Source organism: Hippocampus guttulatus, chromosome 2 (genome assembly GCF_054856545.1).
Source record: "Hippocampus guttulatus isolate MCC_2025c chromosome 2, RoL_Hgut_1.0, whole genome shotgun sequence".
In the NCBI taxonomy this organism is placed as follows: domain Eukaryota; kingdom Metazoa; phylum Chordata; class Actinopteri; order Syngnathiformes; family Syngnathidae; genus Hippocampus; species Hippocampus guttulatus.
The window spans coordinates 11,282,244-11,290,726 of NC_141262.1; positions in this window are offsets into that span (position 1 = coordinate 11,282,244).

Genomic DNA, 8,483 nt, shown 5'->3' on the forward strand with positions numbered 1-8,483 from the left:
TTTCTTTTCTCAAAGTCTTCTTCGAACAGTGGCTTGTGATGCATTCACTCCTGCCCAGTGTAGGTTGGCAGTGATGTCACTGCCTGTGGTGGACCAGCTGGCTCAAGTAAAACCTCTCCTTTCTCATGAGCACTTTGAAACAGTAATTCATGCTTTCGTCACATCACGGCTGGATTACTGTAATGCACCATATTTTGGAGTCGGCCAGTTGGTCCAGAATGCCACTGCTCGCCTCTTGACTGGTACTCGTAAGAGGGAGCACATAACTCCTACTCTGGCATCCTTCACTGGCTCCCTATATAATTTAGAGTTCTTTTTAAGATCTTATTATTTGTTTTCAAATCTTTAAATGGCCACGTGCCACCTTACCTCTCTGAGCTCCTCCACCCCTACACACCTGCCTCAGGTCTGCGGACCAGACATTATTAGAGGGACCAAGAACTAAGCGCAGGCTCAGAGTGGATCGGACCTTTGCCGTTGCCTGTCCCTCTCGTTGGAGTGACTTCCGCACACACACACGCACGCCATAATGAGAAACAGCCTGAAACTGAGGCATGCGACGCACTTTTGCAGCCTGTTAACTATCGTAGCTCACACGTACCGTTTTAAAGTGCTTCCCTGGGCCCTCCTAGATGTTGTGAAAGCGCTATATAAATCAGCATGTATTGTATTGTATTGTATTCCTATTCTTTGCCCTCGGTAAATTGTACACGAAGCAAACTCTGAATGAGAATAATGACGATAAAAGATAGAGCGCAACAGTTCTGATCACAAGCTGCAATTGCAGACTGCTGAGAGCTAACAACTTCCGGTGACGTAATCACGCGCCACCGTAAATTCAAGATTTACCTGCTTTATTTTATTTTTTCAATATTTTTTGGGTGAAAATGAGACAGATAAGATGATTAGGATGCATTGTACATTAACACAAAAAATATATTACTAACATGTACAAAGACACACACATACCCGTCAACTTTTCGTAGCGCCAACCTGTATAAACTACCAAAAAAAATCCTTATAAAGAGCAAAAAATCCTTATAACATACCAAAGCATTTTATATGTCAAAATAACGGCAAAAAACCCCCCACAACATTTTCAATGATATTTATTGTAGATCTCCATAATACAATGTCTGGTTAATGTCTAATCATCATTCTACTTAGTGGCATTTCTGTGTTCAGAGTTGTATTCCTGCGTTACTTTTTTCACCGACTCCAAATATTGAAAACACAGGAAAGTTACCGGAAATGAAAGCATTCGAGTAGACTAGCACCATTCTGGGCAAATGCAAACAGAACTACCCGTTAGGGGGGGCGGAAATTTTCAGAATCCGTATGATTTGTGCGATACGGCCATATACGTAAGATTCACCACAAAATCCGTATGAACTACGGCTAAACCGTATGAGTTGACAGGTATGCACACAAATGGTTGTTTTTTTTTTTTCTCCTCGACACTCCTCGGATCTACTTGGGACCTGTCTTAGATCTACCGGTAGATCAGGATCGACCTAATGGGCACCCCTGCTCTAAATGATCTCCACATGACTTGACTCCCTGAGCTGCTCTATCCTGACTGTTCTGCCCAGTGCCTCAGGTCGGCTGATCTTTTTTTCTGTTTGTTTTTTTGCGTGTGTTTTGTTTTTTTAGTTGAACAGTTTGTTCAAGGGTAAGTACTCTTGACCTGACATTTAACAACTCCTCTCAGTCAACCCAAAAAAAAGTCCTCATGTGTATACGCTCTGTGCTTTGTGCACTTTAAATTGGTCAGCTAACAAAAGACTTCATGAGACAATTCTGCAACCGCAGGGTGTTTAACTTCACCTTCTGTTAACTTATGTAAACAAGTATGCAATGCTGACAACACACACATGCACACCATTATAAGTCAGGAAAATCTTGTGTTCTCTTGCTCTTGTTATCAGATTGAAGACGATTCCTAAAACTGTGACGGCAAACCGAAAATGGAGCCCGAAGGCACCATACAAATCTGGGTATTTGTTGGCATCACGCCACAGCTAATCACGTCACGTTTACACAGTTCCTTGAGCTGATGCTAATCCGTGTCAGTGATGGGCCCACAACATCATTAAAGTAAATGCGCACACACATGTGTGGCAAACGGCGACATAATCCCACAGACGTTGTGACAGCTGTGAAATTGGAGTCAGATTCAGCAATTATTGTGCAAAGTTGTACTTGCACATTTCCCTGTGCCACATGACTCACAAATAAGACTCTTATCTGCATTAATTTCCATGAAAGCAACAACTGAATGACGATTGAGAGGTGACAATTGCCTCAAGGCATTCATAATATTATATTTTATGGAGCATGTGTATCCGTGAGGGTTTTTTTTCATTTTACTATACTACAGTATATGTCAAGATCCACCGTGGTCGACTTGTTAGGTAGCACATCTGCCTGGCCTCCCCGAGTGCAGTTTGCATGTTCTCGCCTTGCCTGCGTGGGTTTTCTCTGGGTACTCCGGTTTCCAACACATTCCAAAAACATGCATGGCAGGCTAATGGAACACTGAACATTCTGAATAGGCGTGAATATGACGATGAATGGTTGTTCGTCTGTGTGCGCCCTGTGATTCGCTGGCACCCAGTTCAGGGTGTCCCCCCACCTACTGCCCGAAGACAGCTGGGATAGGCCCCAGCACCCCCCTGCGACCCTTGTGAGGATAGAAGCGGATCGAAAATTGGATGGGTGGATGGAAGACAGAACAAACCAGATAGATATACACTGTAGTGATATTTAATATATGTTTTACATTATATAGTGTATTGAAGTAAAAACTAATAAAGTTAGATCAGGCTACTTTAATATTACGGTGCTTGGATTACATTTCATACTAATTACTTCACAGGTAACTGTATCGGAATACATTTTTAAAGTAACCCTCCCAGCCCGGCATATTCTTTTGGTTGTGGTGCAGTGGATGGAAAAAATGACACTGGGTTAGTTGAGCTTGAGCAAAGGAGGGATGATGAAGCCCGGTCACAAATATGGAGGCCTGGATTTCTTGCAGTCAACATTAAGGACCTCTTCGTGTTCTCCTGACAAATCAATAAGCACTTACCCTCTGTGCGGGCGGCAGTGCGTACGGTACATGTACAGTATGTGTTTGCATTCTATCCTACTGCCATCTCAACTCTCATCTGTGGACCCCACTCAGCAAATACGAGGAGCATATGCACGCATACATTCACATGTGTGCATCCCCTGAGCCTGTGATGCAGTCGAGTGAGTGTCAGCAGTTAAATATAAATATGACAAGGGGGGATAAACACGCATGCAGTACATACATTCATGCCTGCGTATACTCGGACACTGTGATGCACCCTGGCGAGTGTCAGCAGTTTGAAGTCTTTCCTGTTGTCCACCCATGCCGTCCATCTTACCCATTATCTTCTGCAGGACCGTTACGATTTATCCCTGCCATTTCAGCACCCCGGTCAATATCTATGCACTATGTAACTGCATTAGAGAATGTGAGGTGGGCGCACATCTGCATCAGGGGCTCATTCATCCTGCAGGGCCAGACGTTGAGTACAGGGGGTAGACCAAGGATGGTGAAAACCTTATTGCAGTTTCAAAATGGCCCCAGAGGCAACTCCGTAATGTTTCTTATTGAGCCATATATTTTCCCTCAAGTCGTTTTCCCTCAGGGGTTTAAATTCGTGATGCTGCTCGCTAGTGGTTGTTGGAGTCATTGCATCTTTGTCTTTTATGTCAGAAGACCTGGCAAAACTATAATTGGAGGCGGCACAAGTTATCACACTGTATCGAAGTAGAAGTACAAATATAAAAGACTCTTATAAGTAATGATTTGCTGATTCAGCTCTTGTACTTCAATAAAAAGAAAAAAAGTAGGCATTATTTAATGTACTTACTGTATGTACAAAAGTAAAAATGCATTTTACCAGTTAAGGACGGCTGGGATCGGCTCCATCACACCCGCGAGCCTCGTGAATAGAAGTGGATCAGATAATGGATGGATGGATCTACAATACAGTGGGGTCTTGAGAAACGTGTTTCATTCCATGCCTTTCTTCCACTACTACTATAAGTGACTCCGTAAGATGCTCTAAATATGAGTTTCTGTAGAGCAGGGGTGTCAAACTCAGGTCCTGGAGGGCCGCTATCCTGCATGTTTTCCAAGTCTCCCTGTTGCAACACACCTGATTCAAATGATCAGATCATCAGCAAGCTCTGCGGAAGTCTGACATTGAACCTGTTCATTTGAATCATGTGTGTTGCAACAGGGAGACTTGGAAAACATGCAGGACAGCGGCCCTCCAGGACATGAGTTTGACACCTATGCTGTAGAGGATAAAGATGATATGCTTATGAGTATTTTTATATGATCTCTTTACATGTGTTGCTCCACCGTTTGTCCGTCTGCCTGTCCACTAACGACATCATAGAATTTGTATTTAGAGTATGTAAAGACTTTATTTTTTCAATGCCTATAAGGAACTAATTCTGCAACTTCTATATTGTTTCAAATGGCATAGTTGGAAGTTCAGTGTCGTATTTATTATCCAGTAAGTGTTGGTTGCTGCATTGCATTGAATATCAACAAAGCAAAGCTTTCTTTGCTCTTTTAAAGTGAAATGAGTGTTGTTCAAGAGTGTCAAACTCTGACATTAGAAACATCACCAAATGTGTGCTTCCGAAAGCCTTGTGGGAACCAACATGATTTAATTAAGAGCTTTGCCATTCAAGCAGGTGTAAGTATCCGCCACTAGTGGCTGCAGGAGGCCACCAAATGGCTGCACAGACAGCAGTTAGTCAGGACGGGATAGATGGAATAAATGAGGCAGTGGCGTTACTGCCGCAGGAATGTGATGGGAGAGGAGGAAGCGGTTAGAAGAGGGAAGGAAAGGGGGGCTTCCCTTAAGGTTGAGGGTCACAGGGTGACTGACAGAACAGGACAAGAGAAAAGATGCTGAGAGCTTTCTTTTAAATGGGTCATCAGAAAGTGGTGACAGTGGAGTGTTGGGATTAGAGCGAGTAGGCTGAAGAAAGTTTAGATTGTGGGGTTATAGGTCAAGTCCTGCACATGGATGAAAAAGGCATACCGGTACATTTTATGCTGTCACTTGTGTGTTCCAATATCCCTACTTTGCTCTTTTTGGGGGAATAATGTTGTCGTGCATGTTTTATCAAAGAAAAGTAGCACTGCATTATCAAATATAAATATACAACATAATAAATGAGAATGGCAAGAAATACTGCCCAACTCACAACATATCCAATGTCATGATTCTGTTTTTGTTTAGATTACATTTGATTTTATTTCCTTGTGTGCTTTTTGTTTTCCTCATATGGTTTGGTTTTGACCTGTTGTCAACCGGGTCCCTTGTCAAGTCAAGTCAAGTCAAGTCAACAGTATTTATAGTTAGTTAGTTAGTTAGTTCCGCCCGCTCCTATTTGGAACATTGGGCGACGAGCCTCCTCCATTTGTTCCGGTCACTGGCGACCTTTCTTGCTCCATGCCAGCTGACACCCATCTCACTGAGGTCTTCTTTGGCAGTCTGTCTCCACGTCTTCTTTGGCCTACCTCTCTTCCTCTTTCCACCCTCTGGCATCCAGTCCATGGCCACACTTGCCGGTCTCTCTCTTGGCAGCCGGAGTACGTGGCCGATCATTTTCCTTCTCCTTTCAGAGACAATGTCTGACAGTTCAGCCACTCCTGCCCTCTTCATCACCTCCTCGTTGGTGATGTGGTCTCTCCATGAGATCCTCAGGATGTTCCAACAGTATTTATAGAGCCCTTTTAAACAGCCATCGCTGCATACAAAGTGCTGTACATGGAGCAATTTAACATGCACAATAAACAGTAAGACAAATCGGTAATAAAGGCGGTAGAAAGCACCAAACAGTAAAACCAAGAACAAATCTAAGTCATGCTGAGTCCAATGCCAAAGAATACAATACCTTGTGTTAACCAATCAGCTCCCTCAAGTCTCTGTATCTTGTCAAGGTGTTCCTTGTTGTCATGTCAGTTTGTTTGGATTTAGTTCCCTGGTTTTCTTTCCCCCCTGATTTTTTGGGGTCCACGACCATCACACACAGTTGACAACCGACCTGTTTGGCCCATCCCACAGTAATGAGTCCATGCGAAGGGGGATCCACGTTGTCCTTTCGAGCTGAGCCCAGTCCGGCCCCAGACGCTGGCCTTCGAGCGCCGCCTCCAGGCCTGCTTCCAGAGGGAGACCGCGGTAACCCACATCTGGGCAAGGGAAAAGCGGATCCATTTTTCATATTCATCATCAAAGGTCTCTTGAGCCCTCCTTGGTCCGATTCCTCCTGGGTGACCCTGCTAGAGGTATAAAGAACCAGACAACTTAGCTCCTCGGATCAAACTGGGAAACTCAAACCCCTCCACTATGATGAGGTGACAGCAAGTGAGAGGATATATAAATAATAATAGACAATACATATGCTTTATGAATAATTATGAAAATAATAGTAGACGTGTGCATGAACAAGAAAGCCTCGAAGGAGGAAATGCTTAATGAGAGAAAGATATAAAAATAAAGAACGAACACCACAGTGAGTTGCACGATGAAGCAGACGGACGAGGACAGTCCTGTCCGACTCTCAGTGATGTAACTACTTGCCCTTTTCTGCTTCCTGCGGCCGCCTGCATCAGGGCCTCGAGGTCTTTCTGCTTGCTCTGAGCTGTTCCATTATTTGCCTGTTGCTCTTCATCTGTCTTGCGTGACCACACAACGACAAAGACAAGGACCAAAAAGACACGGTAGAAGGTGAAAGACTCACGGCGCACCTGACTATTTCCTGCATTGCTGAGGTTCTGCTCCTTTCAGCTCAACACATCTGATAATTGAGATGTGATTACACGTGCAGCTGCTCGCTCTCAAACTCGGCATGACTGGCCAGGACACTGGGTGCATGAAGTGGTTACTGTTGGGGGAGGGTGGGCGTTGAAGATAACCAATACTCTGGGACCTGACTTAAAATGGACAACGTTTCTTTGGAAATAGAAAAACATCCAAGTCCAATGGACAAACAGTCTGGAGTCCGAGCAGGTCTCGTCCCATCTGACACATCTGGCCACGAGGCCTTGAGTTTCACACCTGTGACTTTACTTGAATATTCTGAGTGAGCTGAATTTACTAAATATTTGCTGTCAGTGAGTTTTTTTTAAATAATAAATAACAGTAGTCTTTTGCCTAGAGTATTAATATCATGAATACTAATAGTGTTGTGCATTTTATGTAACAAAATAATATAAAATAAATGAGAAAAAAGTGCAATTAACAACAAAAATAAGACTCATCATCATCATCATTTTTGTGCCTAATCCCAACAACCCTTTATCTGCGTTATTATATTGTTTTAAAGTGACTTTTGACTTAATGGTCTGTACTGTTACGCATGAAATGTTTTCCATCCATTGACATTTGAAGGCAGTGTGGATTAAATAACAGGCGACAGCTTTACATTGAGGATGACATGCAAAATGCTTTAAAAGCCTTGGCCATTTGCATGCAATTGCACGAGATCACATCCATTATGGCCACTCTTGTACCTTGCCGCTTTTTCCCCCTTTTGGTTCAGCCGGGAGCCCTCTAATGGGAATCACCGCAGCCTCCGATCCCCAGACTCCTGCCTGACAACAACCTTGACTGGCTTGCCTTCCCAACAACAAAACTAATTGCGCTTAAAATTGAGGACAGAGCAGTTTCACTGGTCGTCACATTCGTGGTTGCTGACCTTCCAGCTGCAAACGTGCGAAGCTCCTTCTTGCTGCCAGGAATGCAGCGGAGCAGGAGCTTACATTGCATCGGAATCACTGATCTAGTTGTCACATGAGACTAGTGTGACACTAACACTTGTCTGATGTGATGGAGCAGCAAACACTGTGTCAAATTTAATACAAGTGCCCCTCGTGTGCATATCCTTACATTGTTAGTGGATGCAACATGTTGGCTTTGACCTCGGGGTTATCCAGAGCAGAGCATACTAACTGCCAGGGAATGTTACAAAAAATAAGTCCTTGTCACTTCCTGTTTTGTCCTCCAGTCTCCTTGCATGCATGGAGACTGAAGACAACTGCAGAGTTGTCACATACATTCACAGATGTACTGCATTCATTTAACAGTACGTTTATTATCGTGCTTGTAATTTGAAGTGGTATAGATGAGTTTAGCAAAAGTTATTGCATTAAATTTAGGGAGGTCACAGCACGCGCCGACATTGACTTGCAGAAACTGAAATAGTGCTAACTGCGTTCATACAGGTAAACTGCAAGATGAAAGCATGTGACGTGAGCAACTGGAGACCCCTTTGCGTCTGTGTGTGTGTAATTTAATAGCACCCCCCCCCCAACAGTGACAGGGGTGTTATAAAAACATTTTAAAGATGATAATGATTGTAATTCGTCAATGAACTGATTTCTACGATGATTCGGTGACTGTCCTACACTGCCTTCATATTTT